This window comes from Quercus lobata, chromosome 11 (genome assembly GCF_001633185.2).
Source record: "Quercus lobata isolate SW786 chromosome 11, ValleyOak3.0 Primary Assembly, whole genome shotgun sequence".
Classification (NCBI taxonomy): Eukaryota; Viridiplantae; Streptophyta; class Magnoliopsida; order Fagales; family Fagaceae; genus Quercus; species Quercus lobata.
The window spans coordinates 13,785,953-13,813,865 of record NC_044914.1 but is presented as its reverse complement, the minus strand read 5'-3'; the positions used below and the strand labels follow the sequence as shown (position 1 = coordinate 13,813,865).

Below are 27,913 nucleotides of genomic sequence, written 5' to 3'. Positions count from 1 at the left end.
AGAACCAGAGATTCTGAGTTCTTACAGGCCTAATACGCCCCGGGATCCCACGACAGTACGTCCCGGGATCTCACGACAGTACGCCCGGGGTACCAAGTGAAGGAATTCTTTAAAATATTTATACGATAAAAGATAAGCCTCAAATATTCTATTTCAATCTCTTTCTCATTGTGAATATTATGAACATCTATTTTACTTATTTTGTAAGAGTAAAGGGTCATTTTATGATACTAAAACACTTATAATGGTATTTTATTGCTTAGGAGGAATCGCATTTTTGCCTTGAGGAGATTTATATGACTTGCGCACAACTTGGTTCGTAATCAGCCCCCATTTAGCTGCGGTGAACCAAGCCTAGTCCACCAAACTACAACTATTTGGCCCAGGATCCTTGGGCCTGTGTGCTAAAGAAAAAAAAGCACTCTCACACATTCAAAGAATGTAAAACAAATATATATATATATATATATATATATATATATATAAGCAAGCGACTTCTTGTATAAATGATATCATTTGGTTAGGTCACAAGGTTTTAATGGACATTTGATTGTTCACAAAAGTCAAACTACACTTCTAAGAGTGTAATTAGTTTTAAATGAATATTTGAGTGATAATATGATCTTCAAAAACTTAGGGTTTGAAAAGCGCGAATAATAAGAATTATTAGAGTATATTGGGGTTCGGAAGAAATAAATATATTCTTTAAAATTATGATAAAATTTTACTTTGAAGTTGATTGAATAAATCTACTTGATAATGTTGAAATATAGGACAGAGGATAATGCATTTATTTAATGTTTAAGTAAGACAAATATTTATATGGTACAATATTTTCTAAGAAAAGTTTCATTTAATAAGAGATTTGTATAAAATTGTGACCTTTGATAAAATAAAATAGATCATAACTTAAGTGTCTTTTTGTTTATGTTTGTTTGTTTGGGTATGAACTTCTAAGAGAGTTAGTATTTGTTGAGGTCTAAAAAAAAGGGTTATAATGAAATAAGCCCAAAACAGAAGAACAAGTCAAGCCCAAAAGGAAAAATTCAGGCTAAGCCCAAAGTAATAGATACGGAAGACCCACGGGGGAATAAAAGAAAGGCCCAGAGGATCCTGAAGCCCAGAAAAGAAAGAAGCATCCAAAAAAAGAGACCACGACAAAGTATAAAGAAGCAAGGATCCTCAGGAACCATCAATAAGCATGGATCCCTTCAGGCACAAAGAAAAAGGAAGACTGGGACAGATCGATAGAAAGAAGACAGAAGAAGAAAACAAGAAATAAAAACAAACACGCGAGCGACCTCTCATGGCACAGACAGAAAAGGGCCTCGGGGAACCAGGACAGGGAAGAGGAATGATAACAAATGACTTTCAAAAATGGCAGAACAGGATTCCGCCCAAATAGGAAAGAAAGGGAAAAGAGGAAGACGCCAGAAATGGGGATGCCGAGAAGGGCATACATCAGCACGTCCCAAAGAAGATAGCCAACCAGAAGCTTTCAAAAGAATCAGAACTGAGAGAAGGAAAGAATGAGAAAAAACGGAAAAAAAAAAAAGACTTATCGAGACGATGGGGACAGGACATGCTCTGTTTACAAAAGAGCAAAACAGGGGAACCAACGGTTCCCCGGGAAGCCCAAAAAACTCCATTATAAAAAGAGGGGATGAGCTGTGAAGAAGGCAGCGAAAAAAAAAGAAAGAAACACAAGAAAGAAGAGATTTTCTAGGAAAAACTATCAGAAAAATCTGTGCAGAAAGAAAAATACTAAGGGAAAAACAAATATTGCTTCCCGATATCCTGTAAAGGCCACTATTGCACATACTCGGATTCAACAAGAATCAAACTTTGCAAGTTTTGAAGGCTGAAATAGCCATTCAAGGCTGCAATTTTTGAGCTTGATTGGACCTTGTATCACGTCCTAGTGAGCTTTCTGTAATCAAACAGATAATGTATTAATGAAACACTGCTTCATAATTCCCAGGATCCCCACAGCACTTTTTTTTTTTATCGTCTTGCTAATCCTGTTTTCTTTCCTTCTGAACTTACGTTGTTAATTTTTGGCACTCTTCGATATCCTTGTTTGTCATTTTTCTTTATATTGTCAGGAGTATTCTCTGCATTCACTTGATTCTTAAATAGCTCGTTAGTTGCGGTGAGTCAAGGCCCGATCCACCAAATCCTTCCCTTTTTCATTCAGGCCCGGGATCCTTGGGTCTGAGTGTCACGAAAAAGGCACTCTCACAGTATTTAATAAGCAATTTTTTAGCATAATTCATCTGAACTCTTAAGTCATAAGGGTTCAATTGATATTTGCATGTACAAGTGAAGAGCTATTATCCAAGAGCCACAATCTATAAAATGATGCATTGATTTGAATAGGATATATGAATGAAAATATTACTCTTTTACGTTAGTGTTTTCAAATACTGAATTTAGCGTTTGGCAAAGGTTCCACACTGCTTTTTGAAATCGCAAAGGTCTTTTTTCACGTTTTTGCATTGGACCCTCAGAGTAGCAATATCAAAACGCTAGCTGAAAAATTATGGCCATTTGGTTGAAGATTTTTAGTATCGATGTTTAAAATGATGTGAAAATTATGATTTAAAAAGTATCGTGAAAACACGTGTTTTCAATATTCATAAAGGAAAAAATGTATTTGGTACCATGTTAATAGGCCCATGGTTGGAGAGAAAAGTTAATTTCTGTTTTGTCTAACCAAATAGGTCTAATGGTTTTTAACATATTTAAAAAAATGTTATTAAGCAATATAAGAGTTTTCTAAATTCAATATTTATGTACCTTAAAATGAATAACGTTACTCAAACAGTCTAATAAAAAAATCCTTACTAAACATTTTTTTTTTCTCATCATTTTCAATGTTTAAACAATAAAAACTATTATCCAATACCCTAAACAAACAAACGGGCCTTAATATTACCGTTGGAAAATTGTTTTCTCTTCTGAAGCTGTCCTTAATTTTTTCTCAAAAATCGAATTTTACCTTCCATTCCACTGCCAAAACACAACTCATTTTCTGCCTTTGTTAGAGAATCTTGACTCCTCTGTATTTGTCACTGGCCATTCAAGCACAAGTCTTTTCGTCAATAGCAAGGTAGCTAGCTAGTGAGTCTGTTTCCCTTTCTTCTTCATAGACACAGAGCCTGATACATCAACCATGGAGGAGTGTGGTGTTACTGTGATGGGAGAAGCGGACTGTGAGACGGAGAGCACGTTCAAGAGGAAAGAAGGAAGAAGCCAGGAGAAGAATGATGTTCTAGAAAAATGGAGAAGAAAACATGTGGAGGAGAATAAAAAGGGTATTAGTACTTAAAAATAAAAAAGACATGGACAGGAAAAATAGAATCAAGAAAAAAAAAAAAAGTTTTGGTGGAGAGTAACGTGGTATGTGTTTAATTCAATGGTAAGAGCATCCACAGCAGTGGAGCTAAAAATTTAGCTTTTTAGCTCCACCAAAAGTTACTTTATCTATTTTACCTACACACATGCTACAGCAGTGAATCTATTTTAGCTTTCAACACAATAAAATAATATAAACATCACAATAAAATAATATAACTACTACAATAAAATAATCTATCCCACTACAATAAAATAATATATTCACTACCCACAATTATCACAGCCATACACTCCATCAGCAACAACCTTCATGTGACAACCACAGCACACGACAACAACCTCCATGTGACCACCACAGCCCACGGCCACAACCATAACCCAACATAGCCCACGGCAAGGAAAAAAAAAAAAAAAAAATCAAACCACCACCAACACAGCCACAACCACCAACATAGCCCACGGCAAACACAACCACAGCTACCAAACCACCACCAACACAACCACCAAACCTCCATTTCAACCACAATCCACAATCACAACCAAACCCAACAAAAAATAAAAAAATCAAACACCCAAAAACCCACAAACCCAGCAATCCAAAACCCATGAACCCAGAATTCCCGTCGCCGATCATGGGTCCGTGGGTCCGTGGCGCGCTTGAGTTCGATGGGTCCGTGAACCCACAAACCCATAAACCCAAAAATATTGACCGAGCATAGAGCTTCGATGGGTCTGTGGCGCGCTTGAGTTCGATGATGGCGAGATGGGTCAGCGGCGTGGGACGGCAACTGGGCGACGACGATGAAGATCGGCGATGGCGAAGCAGAGAGTAGACGAGTCAGCGGCGTGGGACGGCAACTGGGCGACGACGATGAAGATCGGCGACGATGAAGATCGATTATGAAGATCGGCGACGATGAAGATCGATTATGAAGATCGGCGACGATGAAGATCGGCGATGGCGAAGCAGAGAGTAGACGAGGGAGAGAAAAAAAAAATGAGAAGGAAAGAGGAAGAAACAAGAGAAGCCGGAGAGAGAGAGAGAAAATAAAGAAAAAGGAAAAAATATTTTTTTAATAGAAGTTGAGAGAGAAATTTAATAAAATAATATTTTTTTTATTTTAGATGGTATGAACAGTGCACATCTATTTATAGATGTGCACTGTAGCAATGGAGCTAAATTTTTTAGATTTAGCTCCACTGCTGCAGTCAAATTTTTGTGTTTGTGGAGCTAAATTTTAGCATTATAGCATTATAGCTCCACTGCTGCAAATGCTCTAACAACACAAAAAATTACATAATTTAACTTGTAAGGTGGTAAATTGTGAATGATGAAAGTGTAAATCTACATTGACCCACTACTTATTTTTTTCCACCTCACACAACTCACAAACTCACCATATGGTAAGTTACGGAAAAAAAAATTGTATAACTTTTAGTGATTCTAGCACCTTTCTTAAAACAAAACTTTGATGATAGACCTGATCAAGTGATTACTAGAAGAGTATAAAATTAGGAAAAAATTACACTGAATTGTATAAACCTTCCAACCCCATTCATGTGCACTCCTAATCATTTTGTGCTAGATGATAATTAAAAATTAAAGAATTAATTACTATTAAAAAGAAGTAAATAATAAAAAAAAATTATGACACTAATACAAATAATAACTGTAAGGACACAATTTTTAACGGCCCGGGAATGTCTTTGGACTCGTATGTAAAGGGACCAAACAATATGATTTGTAGAGAATGGGTTTGGAAAGGCATGCCCTTGGGCGCTGGGCAGGGGTTTGGTCCTGGTTTCGTGAGAACTCATACAAAGGTAGGCTTGGACTGCATAGCTGAGCCTTACCTTGGTATGGTTCAGGAGGTTTGGCTCCTCGGTATTAGTTCGAGGAGCATTACATTCTCACCAGTCTACCTCTTCCTCCTCCTTTCTCCCGGGGCCTCCCCCTTTTTAGCTCTCTTTTCCCTTTTATACTAGTATTCAATTCCCCTTCTTCATCTACGTGTCAGTTTCTCCTTGTTTGGGGCAATTACTCGTCCTATCAATCCTCACGTCGGGGTGGTTGGGAAAAGCTGGATAGCATGGTAAGGGGTATGGGCTTGTCAAATGCTGGGCTCCACGTTATGGTGTTGACAGCTTTATCGCTTGTACTGCCCTTGTACTGAGTTTGTCCTTTTCTTCAGACGTTTTTGTGAGATGTTGGACGTGAAGTCGTCCTCGGCCACATCCTTGGGCCTTCAAGGAGCTTTCATTGCGCATCCTTGGCAGTAGGGCTCCTCGGCCTGGGCTTTGGGCCCTTAATACAAAGTGGGCTGGGACCTCAGATTTCGGGCCCCACAATAGCCCCTCAAAATCCTGCTGCCCGACTTTTTAGTTGGGGGAGGAGGGTTTTGGTGACGTTAGGCCCACATTATGGCTCACTCAAATCCTGTATTATTATTTGTGTTTTTCCATCTACGTGGGAGGCGTGTCAAAACAAGGGACACTCCTTTATTTTTCACTCACGCGGAGTCCTTTGACATTTCGGTACTCGAGGCGCGCCTTCACGAGGATCTTCAGATCCTACGGCTGCGGATGAGGTTGGAAATTGAGCCAAGTCTGCCTCGTCCGTAGCATTCCTTGGAAATTTGCATGAATTAAATGCCACCAGTTTGCTATGTGTATAAATAGGGTGGGAGGTCACTCCCCTTACATATGAACTCTCCTGTTCCCTTCAGAATCATACTCCTTCTGCCATATCCACGATCTCCATTTCTAGTGCCATCCTGCCTCAAAGCAGGATGTTTGAGGCGTGGATGGGGATGAAAGGTCTTCACACGCTTCATAGGCACCGAATCCTCATGATACTCAAGGTGATGTGGTACGGACAAGGATGGCACAGATTCAAGCCAGTCCCCCGTTTTGACAAGGGGAAGATGGCATTTCTCCCTCTTTCAGTTAAAATCCGAAGCAGGTTCTGGTCATGCCAGATTTTTGGTATGTCAAAAGAAAGAATTTCCGCCATCAGCGCCGTCTGCTATATCGCAGGCGTGGTTCCGTGGAGGCCCATCAACTTCCGGCTGCCTGCACCTTTTCCTCGACGGTGCGGGCCTCAAGTTGGGTTCCCTGCACCTTTTCTTCAGCAGCGCTAGCCCGAAGCCAGGCGCTCTCTGCACCTTTTCTTCAATGGTGCAGGCCCCACGTTGGGTTCTTTGGCTGCCTGAGTTATGGGCATGTAAAAGTGTTGAGGAATGGTTTCCTTAATCAACATCGTGGAACAGCAGCCAACCTCTCCTCTGTACTTCCTCTTCGGCTTTATCTTCATTCTCTTGTATCTTTTCTTTTCACTTACGTAGTTAGCATTAGTATAAGCTTATTCCAGCTTTTCATTATACACTGTACTATTTCTTTGTCTTAATAAAAGATGAGTTTATTTCTTTCTAAATTCTTTTCCTTTCGGCAGCAATTACTTTGTGAATGGGTATGCTATGTATGTATTCTCCTTTAATGATGAGTAGAGCAGGAAATTTTGAAACAGAACCTTACCAATCTGAATTTATTGGCATTATCAAGTATTGTGAAGCATAATAACGATAATTTCTAGTAAGTTAAACTCAGAAAACTAACCGAGATAACGGCTTAATGCCCCATAACACGGGCGCAGCGATCGTCCGAAAACGATAAACTCTGAATAATTCATCCAAGACGATAGCCGAGCAGTGAGGGACTTCGATTGTGTTTTTGGTAACATATCACTCTATATTGCATCAATCACTTTGGTACTGAGGATCCAAGAGTGGACTGGGGAATCCATGTAGTTTAGGGATTAACCCAACTGTTAATGGGAAGTTCTCCTCGGATAAATTCTAAGGTCCATGTAACGTAGTTTTTCTTCTAAGTACTCGGTTTCCCCATAGGCTTGAGTCCGAGGACCATGCAAGACCTTGGTTCTGTCCAAAACTTGTAATTTTTCTTCTTTGTACTTGGTTTCCCCCTAGGCTTGAGTCCGAGGACCATGCAAGGCCTTGGTTTTATCCAAAACTTGTAGTTTTTCTTTTTTGTACTTGGTTTCCCCATAGGCTTGAGTCCGAGGACCATGCAAAGCCTTGGTTCTGTCCAAAACTTGTAATTTTTCTTCTTTGTACTTGGTTTCCCCATAGGCTTGAGTCCGAGGACCATGCAAGGCCTTGGTTCTGTCCAAAACTTGTAATTTTTCTTCTTTGTACTTGGTTTCCCCCTAGGCTTGAGTCCGAGGACCATGCAAGGCCTTGGTTCTGTCCAAAACTTGTAATTTCTTTTTGTACTTGGTTTCCCCATAGGCTTGAGTCCGAGGACCATGCAAGGCCTTGGTTCTGTCCAAAACTTGTAAGATTTCTTTTATGTACTTGGTTTCCCCATAGGCTTGAGTCCGAGGACCATGCAAGGCCTTGGTTCTGTCCAAAACTTGTAAGATTTCTTCTTTGTACTTGGTTTCCCCATAGGCTTGAGTCCGAGGACCATGCAAGGCCTTGGTTCTGTCCAAAACTTGTAGTTTTTCTTTTTTGTACTTGGTTTCCCCATAGGCTTGAGTCCGAGGACCATGCAAGGCCTTGGTTCTGTCCAAAACTTGTAGTTTTTCTTCTTTGTACTTGGTTTCCCCATAGGCTTGAGTCCGAGGACCATGCAAGGCCTTGGTTCTGTCCAAAACTTGTAGTTTTTCTTCTTTGTACTTGGTTTCCCCATAGGCTTGAGTCCGAGGACCATGCAAGGCCTTGGTTCTGTCCAAAACTTGTAATTTCTTCTTTGTACTGGTTTTAGGCTTGAGTCCATGCAAGGCCTGGTTCTGTCCACAACTTGTAGTTTTTTCCGTTTCCCCATAGGCTTGAGTCCGAGGACCATGCAAGGCCTTGGTTCTGTCCAAAACTTGTAATTTTTCTTCTTTGTACTTGGTTTCCCCATAGGCTTGAGTCCGAGGACCATGCAAGGCCTTGGTTCTGTCCAAAACTTGTAATTTTTCTTCTTTGTACTTGGTTTCCCCATAGGCTTGAGTCCGAGGACCATGCAAGGCCTTGGTTCTGTCCAAAACTTGTAATTTTCTTCTTTGTACTTGGTTTCCCATAGGCTTGAGTCCGAGGAACATGCAAGGCCTTGGTTCTGTCCAAAACTTGTAGTTTTTTCTTCTTTGTACTTGGTTTCCCCATAGGCTTGAGTCCGAGGACCATGCAAGGCCTTGGTTCTGTCCAAAACTTGTAGTTTTTCTTTTTTGTACTTGGTTTCCCCATAGGCTTGAGTCCGAGGACCATGCAAGGCCTTGGTTCTGTCCAAAACTTGTAGTTTTTCTTCTTTGTACTTGGTTTCCCCATAGGCTTGAGTCCGAGGACCATGCAAGGCCTTGGTTCTGTCCAAAACTTGTAATTTTTCTTCTTTGTACTTGGTTTCCCCATAGGCTTGAGTCCGAGGACCATGCAAGGCCTTGGTTCTGTCCAAAACTTGTAAGATTTCTTCTTTGTACTTGGTTTCCCCATAGGCTTTCCGAGGACCATGCAAGGCCTTGGTTCGGCTTGTACTTGGTCCCCATAGGCTTGAGTCGAGGACATGCAAGGCCTTGGTTCTGTCCAAAACTTGTAGTTTTTTTTTTTTTGTACTTGGTTTCCCCATAGGCTTGAGTCCGAGGACCATGCAAGGCCTTGGTTCTGTCCAAAACTTGTAAATTTTTCTTCTTTGTACTTGGTTTCCCCATAGGCTTGAGTCCGAGGACCATGCAAGGCCTTGGTTCTGTCCAAAACTTGTAATTTTTCTTCTTTGTACTTGGTTTCCCCATAGGCTTGAGTCCGAGGACCATGCAAGGCCTTGGTTCTGTCCAAAACTTGTAATTTTTCTTCTTTGTACTTGGTTTCCCCATAGGCTTGAGTCCGAGGACCATGCAAGGCCTTGGTTCTGTCCAAAACTTGTAATTTTTCTTCTTTGTACTTGGTTTCCCCATAGGCTTGAGTCCGAGGACCATGCAAGACTTTGGTTCTGTCCAAAACTTGTAGTTTTTCTTCTTTGTACTTGGTTTCCCCATAGGCTTGAGTCCGAGGACCATGCAAGGCCTTGGTTCTGTCCAAAACTTGTAATTTTTCTTGTGTACTTATTTATTTTTCGAACGTAAGCCCCTAGATCAGGACGGGGAGAGCTGGCTTGAGGCCAGAAGCTCCTAGAGCTACCCGCGTCATTGGCCTTGCAAGGCGTAGCCCCTAGCAGAAGTTTATTTCGGCGCAACAACTGCATGTCGCCGGAGATGGAGGAAGCCCCGCGAACCTCTGCTTGCTAGAGAGTTGACTCCACTGCCACCTGCGCCAACGCGCAAGCCTCCCCACAGACGGCGCCAATTGTAAGGACACGATTTTTAACGGCCCGGGAATGTCCTTGGGCTCGTATGTAAAGGGCCCAAACAATATGATTTGTAGAGAATGGGTTTGGAAAGGCATGCCCTTGGGCGCTGGGCAGGGGTTTGGTCCTGGTTTCGTGAGAACTCATACAAAGGTAGGCTTGGACTGCATAGCTGAACCATACCAAGGTAAGGCTCAGCTATGCAGTCCAAGCCTACCTTTGTATGAGTTCTCACGAAACCAGGACCAAACCCCTGCCCAGCGCCCAAGGGCATGCCTTTCCAAACCCATTCTCTACAAATCATATTGTTTGGGCCCTTTACATACGAGCCCAAGGACATTCCCGGGTCGTTAAAAATCGTGTCCTTACAATAACTAAAAGCCAAAAAAAAAAAAAAGGTATTATCATTATTGTTATTATTAAGAAGTTTTTTTTTAGAAGAATTATTATTAATAAGTTGAAAACATAAGAATAAAAAGAAATAATCATATTATCATTTTTTGTAATTTACATCTTAAACCGCAATTTTGATAAATGCTAACAAAACACTTTTAACTTTTTCAAAAGCATTTTTTAACAATTTTTACTAAACATTCTACTTTTTTAAAAAGCCCAAGGCCCGTTTGGTTAGAGATTTCTAATTTCGTTATTTAAGTATTATGGAAATATGTGTGAATTAAAAATTGTTGTGAAAATACGTATTTCAGTGTTTAAACACTGAAAACTATTGTTTAAACAACTATATCAAACACTCTCCTAATACCGTACTTTTTGAAACAGATCACTTTTTCAAAAAACACAATATTCTAGAAAACTTTAATAGAAAAATTAAAATTATGAATGATTCTAGAACACTTGGCTATAAGTCTACAATATTCATATACACTTAATGCTCATCATTTTTTTATATATATATATATAAATAGAAAATAAGATTCTGTAACTTTTATATTATTTTTAATTTATTAATAGAGAGTTCATTATGAATCAAATTACAATAAAATGTTGAACACTACTTTCTACATGAATCTTTACTATTGACTAAAAGTTGATAGACATATAAGTTACGTAATTTGTGGTTCATTTAAATAGTAATTTTAAATTCCAGGTGTCGTCAAACCTATTTTCACTATTTCATAAATAATGGCTGTTAATTTTTTTACCTACCAAAGAAAAAAACTCTCAGCTTTGTTTTAAAAAATAATAATAATTTCCTGCCAATTTAGCTTTTTAAACATTTTTACAATGATGTTTCAACAACCTTGTTTGTTTTTAGTGAACTTATAATTTTCGTTTTTGAGATGTTTAACCATTACGGTGTAACCCAATTAAGGCTCTTGTTGTGATTTTGGGTGAGCGAAAGTGCATTTAAATGGTCAATAATATTAAACAATTACAAATGCCATTGGCAAGGCCAATCAAAATCCACTATTAAGAATATGGATTACAACTATTCTTAATCAATCTTAATAAATATAATTTTTTTTTAAAAAAAATACATATTGAATAAAAAAACCTGCCACAAACACAAAGATCACATACATAAACTCACAACCTTCTAGATCTAATACACTCAACAACTCTCTCCAACTCACAAAACATACAAACAAACACAATTATTTTTTGGCCAAAAAAAAAAAATCACATTACTCTTTAAATAAAGAAACTCATGTTCTTCTAGGAATTTTCTCCCCAACCTATGTATGAGCATTGGTAGAGGAAAGGCATCAAAGCCACAACATTTTTAAAAAAAAGTAATGTTATAATCACAAACTATTTTACAATATTTTTACAAATAATTGATGTGCAAATTTTTACTAGTTCTAATCTAGAACAATGCTAATTTCACATTTTTATTTATCAATAATTATTTGAAAAATGTTAATGTCATATTATCAATTTGTAAAAATATTATAAAATAGTTTGTGTTTGTAACATTACACTTTTAAAAAAATCCCCTCCTCCATCTTTCAATTTTTATAGGGAAAAAAAAAATATAAAAACTTTTACTTATGGCATGGTGGCTCCGGGCCTCTGGCCACCGCTCTAGCCAGTAGGGTTTTTCTTGTACCAGGAGGTCCAACTAACAAACACCTTTTTGGTATTTTAGGTTTTCAGCTCCTAGAGAAGTGACTTATTTGGGGGTTTTCAAGAAATCGACGACTTCTTGTAAGAAAAGGCTTGCTTGGTCAGCACCAACAACAGCAGCAAATGTGATACCGATTTCTAGAATTTCTTGAAACTTTGATTTGGATCTCCCAAAGTCCATTGAAAAATTGAGCCCACCAAGCCCAGCAAAAGCAAGAATTGGGAATAGAAGATTACCAACGATGTTGAAAAGTTTGATACTAGAGTCACCCTCAGAAACTGAAATTTGGACAATGTTCATTGCAAAACTGGAAAAGTTAAATGGGTTAAAAAAAAAAAAAAAAAAAAAAAAGGATAAAGATGGGTCATGGGTGTTTGTTGTAAAGTAGCAGAAGCTCAAATTATCAAAATTAATTGTGAAAATATTTTAAGCTTGAGAAAGATTTCCAAACTAACAATAGGAACAAAAAAAATTAATCCAAAAGAAAATAGACACAAGCACCAAGAATTACGTGGTTCGGCAATAGCCTACATCCACGGGCGATAACGAACAAATTTGGGATAATACAAATTGATGTAGAGACATTCTCACAAACTCAAATCCCAATACAAAACCAAAGAATCAAAGGTTCACAAATACTAAATACCAATTGCGCACAAACCAAAGAGAGAGCCACAAAGCAAATCCAAAAGTTACAACGCACTAAGAGAGAGCAAATCACCAAACCGCAGAACCAAAACCAAGCAGCAACAAAACTTCTCTCATAATTCCAAATTGCAACCCACAAATATCAAATAACCAAACCAAGAGAGAGCCTCTTTTTCTCACACCCTCTCATCTCTTTCTCTCTCTATCTCTCTCATTTTCCATAGTAGCACTATGCTTATATAGTAGACTTGAGTCAATTAATATATCCAAAACCAAGGACTTGACTTCTTTTCCATACACAAAAGGGGAATCACTCCTATTCCGAAAGGAATTCCAAATCAAGTAGTAGATAAGACTTCTAATAGAGCTTGATAACTTCAAACAACAGTAACTCAAAAAGAATAAAATTCATTCCTTATCCAAATCCAACAAGGAGTCGAACTCCTGATTCAATCCATATTCTACAATGTTAACGTTGTTTGGTCTTTACAAAGTAATTAGATAGGTAGTTATTTTTTAAAAGGGGTACCTAATGTAGACAATGTACTACACTTGATATTCTCTTGAACTTTCCATGTTTCAACCAAGCATCAACCAGCAGACTTGCTCACAAAGCCTTTGGGACACCAGCAATTCAATAACCTGCTTTGCAAGATGGGCATGAGTAACATTTATGCTCCATCTTGAGGGGGAGTATTGAGGAAGAACAAGTCTGACTGGGAAAGCTACAAGTTGTTTTAGTGCTAAATGTAATCAGTAGTCCTGTGTTACATGTAGTTTAATATCTACTGTTGCTATGTAGATATCAGTGCTAAATGTAATAAATTTTGCATACTATGCGTTTCATTAATTCTAAACAAATTTTTCCCTTGTGCAAAACACTATGAGAGGCCTCCTTGTAATGAGAATACTATTAGGTCAGTATATCATGCTCGTGAATATGATGTCCACCAACTCCTGCAATTTGAGGAACCAATTGATATTTTTCTTTCTCATGATTGGCCTGTTTGCATCACCGATTATGGGAACTCAGAGGAACTTGTTCGATGCAAACCATATTTCAAGAAGGAGGTAATTGTGAGCAACAAACTTGATATAGTATGTGTGTCCTGGTTTTCATGGAATAGGTCTCATGCTGCTTAATTTCAAAATTTTCTTAGCTGCAGAGCTGCCAATGCCTTCAATAAGTTACAGCTAAAAGCTAAGGATGGTATCCTAGATAGAGAGTATTTTTAAAAATACATGGACACTTGTTGATGAGGGGATCTAAAAAAGCGTACAAAACAATTATTATGCTTATATCTCAATAATAAGTAATCAAAGGAATAACCCCTTCAAAAGGAGCTAATAGGAATGAAGTAATTGATTGAAACATTGGATTAAAACCTTGAAACATACTTTGAAATTATTAATCGAATCTGGAAATTTATTTTAGATAGGCCTAATTGACAATAGATATTGATGTAGATATGATGAAGGAATTTGTGGACAGTAACAATAGATTTTGTGCTTAGAGGTGAGAGGAAGATGGTGTTTCTGTAGCTTTTCCTTCCCTCACTTTATTAAGCTACTTGTTCTCTGCACTGTTACTATTTTGGGTTTCTCTTTCACATTTCTTAAACATCCACAGACTTGATGTCTAATTTCCTAATTGCAACAATGCAACCTGAAAACCAACTATTTTATACATATGGAAGTCATAAATTCCCATATTTCTCCTCACCTCTATACACCAATTACAATGTTGAAGGCAACAATAAAACCCTTGCCTTTGTTTATGTCGAAAAAAAATTCCTGCGACCTGTTTCCTAATTAATTCTTGGAACTTTTTGACTTATATTCCAATTCTGTTCTCTGCTGCAATCTCAAGCCACAAAACCAAAATTTTCCAGATGGATATAGGAACTTATTAACCCCCACTTTCCACTCACGAAAAAAAGTAAAAAAAAATAAAAGAACTTAACAAGTAAAAATTAGCATCTTTCTAAATCTATCTATTCTTACTGCACGGCTTACTTTGCTAACAAATCTTCTTCCTAGAGTTCTGCCTTTCTATAAAATTGTCTTTAAGTAGCCCCACTTTATTGCCCTTCACGTATTTGCACACTAAAGTACTTATTTAGTGTCACATTTAATGGCTTGCCTTTGTTTTCTATTTTGTGCCTTCTTTGGAATTAAAATATTATTTTTCCCCTACAGATCTGTGCGAAGGTTTTGACTGTCTATTCGGAATTTCAAGTTGAATTATGGTGTGCTGTGATGTGAAAAACTGAACATTGTACACTGCTATCTTAGTTTATGGAGGTTGTCATGTGTTGGGAAAAAATCTTTGGGTTCCCTTGTTTATCTTTATTGTATATATATATATTTTTTTTTGATTAACTGGTTAGTTCCATAGCATCTACCACAGAATAACCTTGTCTTGATAGGGAGAGAATTTTTGATTTCTTATGTGGTTGAAAAATGTTATCCAGATTGAGGAAATAACTCTTGGAAGTGCAGCTGCTACTCAACTTCTGTAAAAATTGAAACCACCCTATTAGTTTTTGGCTCACGTACACTGCAAATTTTCTTCTCTTGTTCAGCATGGGAAAGGTGGCCCAGTGACAATTTTTTGCACTTGATTAGTGCCTTCCCGGTCACCCATTTTTACAGGTATATAAGATGATAGTTGTCTGAAGGGCCTTTCTTTTAGTCAATGCTGATGGCTAAACTTGTGGCATTCACTTTGTTGTTAGATACTTGAAATTGAATCAGAGACAGGACCTTATGAGACCCAGTATGATGAAGAATGGCTAGCAGTAACATGGAGTTTCAACTCTATCTTTCCTTTGACTGGAAAAAATACAAACTTTGGGTGTGTGCTGTTCATGACAATCATGATTTACTATCCCCCGCCCCGAATTTTTTGATCCCTTTTTTCATTTTGGGCCCTCTAATTGAGTAAGAAGGTAGCCAATAGCTCTATTTTTACACAGGAGTGTAGATCTACTCGTGGAAGATAGTTGTCAATGGAGTAAAAGCAGGCTACAAGAAAGAGGGGCCAAACCTTTTGAATTTGTTCGAATAGTACCATGTTACAGTCCCCCTCAATTTGTCTCCAGTCATTCCTTTTCTGGTATAATTATGAAATCTTTAGACCATTTTGACTGTTTTCATTTTGATTTTGAAACCTTGGAAAACAGGTCCTCAACATGCGTTCCTCAAATATGTGTTTACGGATAGTGTTTGGGCTATTATATGTCGCATGTGATTGTTTCTGTTTGCTGAGTTTTGAAAAGAAAGTTAATGAGATTAAAGAAGGCTTTATACCAAAATAATAATTGATGAGTGGTTTCTTCAGATTAATCTAATTCAATAAGAAAGGATGGTTACTTAGGGGGTGAGAAATGGAGATAGTAATGGTGCTCAGAAGGAGAAACTTACAAGGGGAAGTGTGAGCTATATTTTGTACAGCTTCAAATGTTGTGTGTTCTATATTTAGGTGGGGTGTTATGTTGTCTAGTCCAGCTTGTAATTATTTTCCCCAAGAATATATTATTGAGAAGAATAACAAGATGGACAGGGATTTTAACATGTATCATACATGTCTATATCTTACAAAACCTATGTAATTATACACATTCTATATGTATCTTGCATTCATGTCTATGTTCAATTTTTTGAATGATGTGCATGTTGCATGCTTACAACACCTTAATTAGTGTCCTGTGTTTGTGATTGTCATGTACTCTCCGTGTATTGAGCAGCTTGATGAATTTCTAGTTACTGGGTTTGACAATTATTTGCCATTTGATATTACCTATCACAATTGTTTAAAATGAGTTCTGGTCACTCTATGAGCCAGTATTACTGATTCAGAGTGCTAAAAGATTTGTCTTATTCTTTGTTTTTATTCTCTATGAAGTAAACCAATAGTTATGGAATTTCATGTAATTGGGATCAGTTGTGAAGTTGGCTTATCTCCTTCTTCTCAATATTATTTGGTGTAATGGTTGTCGATGGTTCTAGAAAGATATGATTTGCAAGAACATGTTTACACTAAATACTACTATTTACTATTTTCAATTCTTTTGCAGGATACCCTAAGAATCCTCAAACAGTAGCTTACTTGCAGTTACTAGAACTTCCTTATCTTCTTGATTCCATGCCAGATCCAAAGGACATTCAAAGAGGTAATCAATCATTTCTGTACATCTAGTGGGAAATGAACCAGCCCCTTTGCCCACTTGTCTTCCTCTGCAGTATAGTCTAGTTGATATTAAGTCTTCCATTCTCCTTTGCACTAGTATGCTGTTAGTTTTGTTTCTTTTGAGCTCTTTTAGGGCCTATTTGGATTGAGGGGAGGGAGGGGAGTAGAGTAGAGTTGGCCGGAAAATAGACTATTTTTGGGCCAACTCTATTCTACTACCCCTCACTCCTCCTCCCTTCCCCTCAATCCAAATGGATCATTAGTTTAGAAGTTAAGTGTGTATTTGGTTGATTTTTTGATTTCTTGGATTTGGGCTTTAGTAATGGTCCATACATCTCATTTTGTTAGTAGTTAGGTATATTTAAGTTATTTGGACCTTTTGTGGGTTTAAAGTCTGAGTTTGGATTTTTTTTTAATATTGTTTCCAATTAGTGAGTCCTGCACATAGTAACTTGTAGTATGTATTTATAGCCCAAAAGGGGAAAGGGGGGGGGGGGGGGGGGGGGTTGGTGTTGTTGTTGGGAACTTGTAGTACTGTATTAATGTGTATTTACTCTTTCAACTTGATGGAGATCAAGTTAATGAATTTAACACAAGTGTCACTGAATAATAAATGTGGGAGTAGCGGCCTTTTATCATTTTGCTTTTCTCGTTTTTTTCTAAGAGTCATGCTAACGAGTGCTCTTAGGACATTTGTTAACAATCCATTTTAGGAAAGTTTTGACATCACTCTTATGGGAAATAAAAAAAGCTGTCAAAACATTAATTGTTTTTTTTTCTTTTCCCATAAAAACTTTCTTTAACTGAATTCTTAACTAGTGCCCTAAGAGCACTCGTTAGCATTTCCCTTTTTCTAAATAGCCTGATTGTCTAAGCCGCATATGATCAAAACCATTCATTAAACTTTTAAAACTCCTAGGCCCATGGTACAAGAATTTCTACATTACTTTTGATGCTGTCTCTTCCTGTTTTTGGTTCTGGTCTTCCTTTCAACACTATATGCAACCATGTTTTGTGCATAATATGTTCAAAGGCTTTTCATGTTAGATCTAGTGCCTTCTACACTAGTCTCCTGGAGAATTTTTTTTATTTATTTATTTTTTTTTTTGGGAGGTGGGGTGGGATGGCAGTGCTTAAAAAATTGGTATGTAGTTGGGTGTGTTTAAGAGAAATATTCTTCTGGGATTAGGGTGATATCCCAAACACTCAGTTGATAAAATTTTGGGGATGTTGTCACCAACCTTGGTTAGAGTCTCCCATGGAGCCTAGAAATGAGTTGATCTGCATATTGTTCTCCCCCACCCACCGAAAACTGTAAGGGTGCTTAATTAAAAAGCAACTATAGGTTGGTTGATAGAGGCAAACCTTGAATGATTTCCTGAGATCTCCTCAATTGCCATGTCCAAGGAATGAGCCTTGTTTGTACTTTGTGACAAAAACACTGATGTGCTTGGGGATGGATCAAATTAATGATGCTTGAATTGGTTGTTTGCTCTTCCCTCTGTGACTATACCTGAAAGTTGAATTTACTTTATTCAAATTTTAAATGTGTAATGCCAAAAATATACTTTGATATTGAGGTTTATAGTTGTTTTCTGAACTGCCCTTTTGAGGAGGTTAGGGCCCGTTTAATACGTGTGTTTAAATAACAATTTTCAATTTTTTTAGTAATATGTGTGGGTAAAAAAGTGTGTAGAAATGCCTGTAATGTTGTATAAAAACTGAAAATATGTGTTTAAACAAGTCTACCAAACAGTCCATAAGACTTTTTGGTTGATGAGTTCGTCTAACATGTAACTTGTAATGCAAGGAGCATAGCGAGAATCACAACTGATGGATTTCATGATGGCAGGGATTATGAAATTGTTGACTATTAACAAATGCTTAACAAAAACAATGTTTTGGTTTACTTTTTTAGAATGACCAAGGATCACTTTGTAGAATCTAATACAACAAATATGAGATTGAGTTGCATTAGTGGTTGTACCTATCATTCACCACAAACAATGTAGTCAAGTTTAGTATACAAATATTTACATTTTTTTTTTTTTTGTTGTTGTTCAATTTTTTGATACGTAAGTACAAGTTCCAAGCTAGTTTATTATTAAATTGAAATTATATTATTGAAATATTTCTTAGTTCACATATAATTTTTTATTATTCTGTGCATCGCACAAAAATACTACTATTAATTCTATTTTTTTTTTAGATCACACCTTCTCCAAATCCTCTCCATTTCAAAGTGAAATGGAGAGTGTCCATTTTATGGATAGGATTGATTTGAAATAAATCTAAGATCCAAAACGTGCCACGTCAATTAAAAATGTAAAACTTTGGTAAACGAATTCAAACTCTGATTAAACCACAATTAACTCAACAATTTCCTCTCTCACCAAACCATCCAAATAGTTTAGACTCTCTTTCTCTCTCTTCTCCAAGGCTCAACTTTCTCTCCCACCCCGCCATCATGGCATCACCACCATCACCAGCGCCAAGGCTACGATTTGATCAAGCTTTTATGCTTCAAGCTTTTACTTGAACAGTAGAAAATTTTCTCCAACTTCATTCGCCATAAAAATATCAACTAATCTATCTGTGTTTGTATGGCTTTTGTTGCTATGTTTTGCTTTGAGATCGTGCTTTCTTGAGGGTTTTGGATTTACTTCTTTTTTCAATGCATTGGAATTAGTTTATATGCTGGCAATTTTTATTGGGGTCTCTTAATATATGTGTTTTATGTTGTGGTTATTAGAATATTTGGTTCTTTTTTTTTGGTTTATGGGTATCTTTTTTTGGTCTCACTATTATGTAATGTTTGTGCATTTGCATGGATTTTGATTTACTTTTTAATTGTTCACTCTATTATGAAAGGTTTTAGGGAATATATTGTGAATGTCTCCTTTATTTTTTTGCCTTGTCATGCCACTAATTGCAGAATTGGGCGTGTGTAAATTGTCCTTTATAGGAATGGAATGCACATAATTGTATTTTGATGATGAACTGTAAAAGAAAACATTCAGCCTATGGCTAGATTTATGTTTATTGGCTACTGGCTATTGATATACACTAGCTTTTAGGGTGAGGCAGATGAATTTTCAATTTTCAAAAATCTGAACTATTGAGAACCCTTTTGTGGTTGGTATTTGAAGCTTTTATAGGAAGAATAATATAATTTCCTGGCTGTTTTTTGTGCCTCTCTTTGTGTAGATTGGTTCTTTTATTTTGAGATATAAGCCTTTTGGTTATCCATTTCGAAAGTTTGCATAATTTTTTGGATAGTTTCTGTTATTGGGTTCTCTATAATTCTGAAGGATTGGCATTTGTTAATATTGCTAGTAGGTTTCATTGATCCTAATCATCAATAACTTGGAAGGGCCCTTGGAGTGCCAGGTACTCTAAGCAACTGCATTTCATGTGGAGTGAAACCTAGGATTCTAAAGCTATGATACATCCCAAAGCTTTGTTACCAAAAGAACTTACATAACAAAGAGACATCATACATTCATACCAAGAGATGTAGCAAGTTGTTTAGCATGAGGCGAGTCAAAGATCAAGCTAAGATTGAAAATTGCGGACTTTGGATGGAATGTATAGTCAAGAACCAAGAGGTGGAATGTATAATGTATAGTCAAGCAATAGGCACACCAATTGTAGAAGTTTCATGTTATTATAATCATATAATCAAAGTGTATATTTTAATGGAATTCTTGTTATGTGATCAAAGTGTACATTTTAATAAAATTTGTTCATTTTTTATTAAATTCCTTTCTGTCGACTCTGTTGGATCAAATTTTGACTGTAATGCAACTCCATTGAAAAGAAACTTCAAATTTATGGATCATCATAACTTCAATCTAAAGTAAGAAAATTACAATACTGGATAGATATAACTTGTACCTCTGGATAGAAAATTTAGTCACAAATTGTACCTCTATTTTAAACAAAGATGTGCTCTTTTGTAACAAAAGGAAATGTTCCTTTGAAAAACATTCTCTCCAAATAATAAAAAAAAATCTGAAGATTTGAATGTGGCCAAATGTGACTAATTTTTTGGAACATCAAAACTTCAATCCTAAACTAGGAAAATTACAAAACAAGAGACTTAATCACAACATGTGTTATAGATTATAAAACATGATCCTAAACTAGAAAATGGCTCGACTTTATGAACCATCTCGTTCCATCCACTTGTAACACTTCCTTGAGTCAAGGGACCTCCTGCACCATCAATTTTGTCGTTGGAGCCTACAACACTTGATATACTCTGTAGATGTGATGCCAATGCGACACTTGTTGATGTGCCTCCCTGATGTCATCCCATCTGCTTCAAACTCCATCCCTTTAAACAGTGTATATTCCATGGGCACATTAGAAGGAACATGTACTCCCATTAAAACATCCATCACTATCCCTAGAAAAAATTGACCATAAATTTATTATAACTTTCATCTATCAATTTAGTTTTCAAAACAGAGATGATGTAAAAAAATCCAATAGAATAAACATGGTATTGTATTTTTTTTTTTTTTTTTTTTTTTTTTTTTTTGAAAGAACAAAATATGAGTTTCATTAAAACCAAAAATAAAGCTACATTACATCATTTTTCTCAACAATATGTGAGCAATAATCATGTCCTCTAATATGTCATATGCCATATACTAATAACGACTAATAGACACAAGCATCACTCACCAACCCACATTTGTGTTTAAAAAAATTTAATCTTCATCTCAAAAAAAATATATAGATAGACTCCAAGAATCATCCAGCCATTATAAAGATTCAATTTTTATTTAAAAAAAATTAAAAATTAAAGTTCAGATAAACTCCAACTGGCATCCAGCCACCAAGAACAATATAAATGCAGAAAAATTATCAAAGATCAAACAAAATAACCATAAACAACTTGTACTATTATACTTGTGTTTTAGCAAGATAGAAATAGAGACGTGTTCTATTGTACAAAAGCAAAAAAAATTTGAAATGTGTTTCCTCCAAAATAATAAAAAATCAAAACCTTTGAATGTGTTCTCTTCAAATAATCAAACATAGACTCTTTGTTTTTCACTTTTCCCTCCTAAAAATGCTATGACTCTCTCTCTTCTTTCTTTTTGTATTTTGTTTTTTTGTTTTCAAGTAGAGACTTTGTCTGGTTGAGTTATCTAGTTTAAATGTTTAACCACAATTAAGATTGATATTGGGTTAAGTTATGAGCTGTCATGTTTTTTTACCATAGATCTATTCTAAAAGATCTAGTCCCTTAACTGGACACTCTCCATTTCAAATAGAAATGAAGAGGATCCAAATCCTCCCCAATGAGGGTAATGCTTCCAAATAAACATCATTGAAAGAAAAATGTACAAAAAAAAAAAAAAAAAATCAATAATTGTGTTCAAAACTTAGTTTAGACTCTAGAGAGGTGATTCTAGAGCTATCGTGAAATTTATCTACATCAGTGATGTACATTATGCCAAGAATTTTGATCTAATATGCAACATGACAATTCGTAATTGACTTGAATATTTAGGGTTCGTTTGGTTGGAGGGGTGAAAAAGTGAAATGATAGAAATGGTGGGAGGATAGAAAAGATTTTAATTTCTCTCATTTTTATTTAGTTAGGAGTGGAAAAGTGGAAGGATGTAAAAAATGAGTTTGTATAAATTTACTCACATATCCTTGTTAAAAAATTATGTCCAATTAAAACAAAAAAGTGGAAAAAAAAAAAAAAAGCAAAAAAAGAGAGTTAATCACCTAAATTTATTTTAAAAAATCATGTCAAGAAAAAAAAATCACGTCTAGTTAAAAAAATAAATAAAAAATAAAAAGAAGGATGAGGCAAAGTGTCCCAAGAAAAGAGCCAATGTTTGCCCTAAAAAAAAAAAAAAAAGAGCCAACATTGCCTACACCCCAAGAAATCAAAAGAAAAAATAGGAAGAGGCAAGGTGTCTAGAAAAGCAAAAGAAAAGAAAATAAATAAATAAATAAAAGGCCAACATTACCTAGGAAAGCAACTGGAGGCATTTTTGTCCATCTAACAAATCACACTCTCTCCCTCGATTTTCTCTCAATTTTGGGGAAAAAAAATTTTGGTGGGCCTGGGGAGAAAACACCTGGGCCCCACTACTTTTTTTTCCTCTTTTCCTTCCAACCAAACACCCACCAAAAAATTTTCCCTCCTCATTTTTTTTTTTTTTTTCATCCTCTCTAAAATCCACTCTAACAAACACAATTTTAGTCTCCTACAGGAGTAAGGGATTTAATTAATTGGGAAATGCTAATGGATGTCCTTAAGTCAATGATTAACAATTTATTTAAAGAAAATTTTTATGGGAAAAGAAAAAAATATAATATTTTGTGAACTTTTTTCATTTTCCATAAAAGTAGTATCAAAATTTTATTAAAATAGATTGTTAATCATTATTTTAAGGGCACTCGTTAGCATGACTATAATTAGAATGCACTAATAAAGTGGAATTCACCATTTCTACTTGAGAAATGCTGGGACACCAACTTTACCATAATTTTAAGCCATAACTCGCCACATGGCGAATTGTAATTGATAAAAGTGTATCTCCACATGGCCTACTGACACCCTCTTACCAATCATAACTGGTGATGAGTTGTGATATAAAATTGTGCCAAGTTGGTGTCCTAGTATTACTTTCTACTTATTTATTTATTTATTTATTATGAGGTAAGACTTCAGCTCTTATCTATATATATATATAAAACCGAAACCTCTACTGGCACCACAATTTTCCACGTTAGCACAATATTTAAAAAATAAAAACATTATAACTCCTTAAAACCCTAACAACCTTACCCCTCTCTTAAGTTAAGAAATATAAAGCCACGGTTTCTGCAAACTCTCTCTCTCCAAACGTAAATATCAAATTCAACCCCTTTAATTTCTCTTTATATTTTTGAGGCTTCTATAGAGTTATAGTGAGTTATGTTGATTTTGTTTTGTGTGTGTATGTGTATAGATGGTCATAATACTCCGGTATTCCAAGAGAAGTTTGTGTTTTCGTTAATTGAAAGCCTTAGAGAGATAAGTGTTGCAGTTTGGAACAACAATACAGAAGACGATTTCATTGGCAGCATAAAGTAATTACTTTGTCTCATTTTTTTTTTTTTGAATTGATTTTTTGTGCTTTTTAGACGCTTTTGGATCAATTTTGTTAATTGGGTGTTTTTTTTTTTTTTTTGGATAGGGTCCAATTGGGGAAGGTTCTTTCAAAGGGTTACGACAACCACACTTGGTGTCGTATACTAATAGTGGGGGGTAAGTGCTATAAATTACTAACCCTTTTAAGTGTATAATTTGTTTCTAAAATTTAAGTGGATGGAGGGGTTTAAGTTTGCTCAAATTAACAGAATCTTCACATGTTCTTGTAGTGGAAAGGCTTTGATAGTTTTATTGAGTTAATTCAAAGTCCTGATATATTAATAAGTTCGGATTATATAGTAACACAATCAAATTAAATTCATTGCTACCCGTAGAATACTGTGTGAAGAAGTTGTTACAATGCTCAAATTTTAACTTAATTTTTGTTCACCATTGAATACTCATATAATCAATTTCCAATTCAGTATTCAAGAATTAAACCAAAATTCTAACTGCGCTATCATAAAATATTATTATTAGTATAAATTTAATGGAGTTGCAGTGTTCAGGAATTAAACCAAAATTCTTTTAAATTATCTATAATATTTTGTCCTCTGAAAATTTTCTCTCTTTAATTTTAGTATATTGTGTTTCTTAAGCTATAGAGAGATTTTCTTTAGTTTCTGCAAACTCTCTCTCTCCAGATGTAGGAAGCCCTAAACGCACGGTATAGCATTCAAGATCTACAACGCATGGTATAGATTTTAGCTTATAAAGTTCAGCTTTTGTAAGGTTAGTTTGTTTATATATTTTGATAGAGAAACATGTTCAATGTGGTATGGCTTAATAATCGCATTAATAGCCAATAGTTAATACCATTTGTAAATTCAATTCATGGAGTTGCAATTTTCATTAAATGTTCTATGGCTTGAAGCACTTGCATTTTAACAAATTGGACATGTCTTTAAAGTCCTTTTATTTCTTTGGGGAAAAAAAAAGAAAAAAAAAAGGAGAGGATACGTTAAACTTGGCATCATCAACTTATAAGAGAGGATATGTTCTTAGATGGTAGGAATAGGACAAAATGGTTACACGTTTGTTACGCTTGACTGCCAAAAATTTCTCATAAAGATGTATGCACATGATCTACTTCCCTTTGCTTTTAGTGAAAGATTAAATGCATGCCAATGTTGAGATCAAAAACTCTAAAAAAAAATAGTCTGTGCAATCATAAAATATTATTATTAGTATGAATTTTATGGAGTTGCGGAGTTCAGGAATTAAACCAAAATTCTTTTAAATTATCTATTGTAAGGACTCAATTTGTAACGACCCCAAAATGATATTGGGTTCGTACGTTAAGGGCCCAAACAATATAATTTGTAGAGCGTGGGCTTGAAAGGCTAGGCCTTAGTCACCGAACGGTGGTTAGTCATGGCACTCGTTGGTGGACACGCAGGGACAAGCCATGGTGATCCGTGGATCTTGCCCATCAAGCTTAATGTTCGTATTCTTCCTTTCTTCTTTTTTGTCCCCCCCCCCCCCCTCCTTTGGCACTTAAGTCTTTACATTATATAGCCCTTCACGGTTGATCCTGATCCTCCATCTGTTGATCAGGCAGGTACCTATTCGAGTACCTATCCCATCAGCCGCCTCCCCTTACTTTCTGTTAGTTGCAATAACCGAAGCCACACTGTTCAGGAGTCTTTTCCCATTAATATGGCCAGGACGTTTATGGGCGCATTCAATGCGGAGGTGACGTCTTTTCCTTGAATCACTCCCACTCCGTACCCCCATGTGAGTCCCATTCTACTCGCCTTTTCTTCTGGGGGCGCTTCGGAGGCTACCTTGGACGACATGTCTCTCTACCCTTTGAAATCTCGGGATCTCATCACGCAGCGGAGGACGAAGGTAATTTGGGTCCGTCCGATGAGGGTTTTGGGGCATTTGACCAAGCCGACCCATCCGAGGATCCTTTTGGTGATCTAGGAGACCCAGCCTTGTCCGAAGCGGAATTGTTGTTAGTGGGAACATCCTCCCGAGCCGAGATGGGTCTTAAGAGAAAGCCTCCAACCAGCCTATTCGACCTCATTGAGGGCCAGCCGGGGAAGGGTGCACAGGGAAAACCGCAATCCAATGCTCCGTCTGCACCACCTCAGCCCCAGCCCATCCAGACTAGGTCATCCTCTGCTAAGTCGCAGCCATAATCTCCTCGCCCCAAACTTCCTGTTCCTCCTCAATCAGCTCTGCCTTCTCGGCCGGAGCCCACTGACTCAAAGAGAAAGAGAAGTCCCAAGGGGAAGGAACCCATGGATGGGGGAAAATCCCAATCCTCTTAGGAGAGGGATGAAGCCCCGCGAGTTCAGAAACAGTTAAAGATTGGGCACCAGTTAAACCTGTCAAATCAAACCCTGCTTGGCCCCGCTTGACCCGCCCCTCCCCGCTTCGCCCCGTGCGGGTTTTCCCCGCCCCGCAAAGGTGGTGGGGCGGGGATGGGGCGAGATTTTAGACCCACACCACGGGGTGGGGCGGGGATGGGTTTACACTTTTTAGACCCGCCCCGCCCCATCCCCGCCCCGCATTAATAAAGGTTAAATTGCAATTTTATCGTACCCTAAAACCCCACTATTTGATTGAATTTATTTTATCTTTTTTTAGGTTCTTCATCTACCATAGATGGAATTGAAGATAAATTCCAAAATATCTTGGATGATTACGATGATGAAGAAGAAAGTGGTGTCACAATGATGGAAGAAAGTGGAGATTCTTTTTGAAGAACTAGGCAATTTTTATTTTGTTATGTATTAGGAGTTTGGATTATTTTATTGTGTCATACTATGAGATTTTTGTTGTGATATTGTCTTGTTAAACATTTAGATAATATTATTTAGTTTTTGCTAAAAATTAGTTTGATTTGATAGGATAAATTTATTTATAATTTCAAGTATATTTTTATTATTGAAACATGTCATTTTATTTGAAAAAATGGTAATAGTTGTAGGGAAAATTAACAATAAATAAAGTTTTACGGTGTAAGGCGGGTCTTCGCGGGGCCTTAAGGGGCGGGGATGGGGTAAGAAATTTTCCCTGTCATGCGGGGCGGGGCGGGGATGGGGCAAGAAAAATCCAAGCGGGGCGGGGGCGAAGATCTCATCCTTCGGCCCCGCCCCGCCCCATTGCCATCCCTAAGCAGGAGGCTGAGTTTGCTAGAAACGAGGCCGAAACTGCTAGGGATAAAGCCAAGGAGGAGGGCTACGAGACGGGGGTGGCTGAACCCAGGCCTCCCTTAAAGCTTAAATTCCTGGAGTATGCAGACTATACTGCTCCCAAGTTTGGGAAGAGGTCTTAAAACGAGTTAGGGTGGATGCTTCGTCTGACTTGTAGAAGGCGGAGAGCAGGTTTGATCCTCCAGCCATCCGTGAGACCGCCTCCGCCAGCTCCGAGGCTGTGAGCGATCAACACGAGGCAGGGGTTACTCAGTCAGAAGCTGCACAGATCATCGTCCCTCCTGGCGAGTTGCTTGAAGGGGGAGAGCCTCATGATGCGATGGAAGCACCTGGAGATATGAATCCCGAGATGCCCAAGGAGGGTGCCGAGCCTACGGTCAGAGCTCAGATCCCTGATGCCGAGGAGCCAGCCATCCTTGTTCAGCCCCTTGTTGGAGTTGGGGAGGCACTGGATTAGCCGAACCCTATTGTCTCTCGTCTTCATGTAGTAGGATTTGCCCTTCAAATTTTGGAGATTGTAGCACCAATTTACGTCATGAAGGGTTAGTCTTAGCCCCATTTTTTCGTTTAAGGCATCCACACAACCCAGAATCCTAAACATATTGGCAGCGCACTGGGTGGGAGCTAATCAGAAGTGCCTAAGGTAACTCTTCATTACCGGTCCCATGGGGATTCTCATACCCCCCTCTACGAAGGCGAGAATGGGAATTACCACCTCGCCCGTCCTTCTCAGAAGATGCCACTCCCCCATCTTACAGTGCCTCAAACTCACGTTGGGGGGAATCCTATAATCGGCGATGAACTTTTCCATCGCCTCTTCAGTATCAACTAATTTTCTCAGTCTCAATTTAACCATCTCTAAGAGTTGTTAAGCAAACTCAGTGGATGACGGGAGAAGGAAGGGAACAAGAGAAAAATAAACCCAGAAAAGAAAAAACACGAGTTAATGA

The 27,913-nt window shown here is 37.2% G+C and overlaps 1 pseudogene; it reads left to right on the top strand.

The window, feature by feature from the left end:
• The first annotated feature begins 3,175 nt into the window (after positions 1 to 3,175).
• Positions 3,176 to 27,420, top strand: LOC115966420 (annotated as a pseudogene).
• The last annotated feature ends 493 nt before the right edge of the window (positions 27,421 to 27,913 follow it).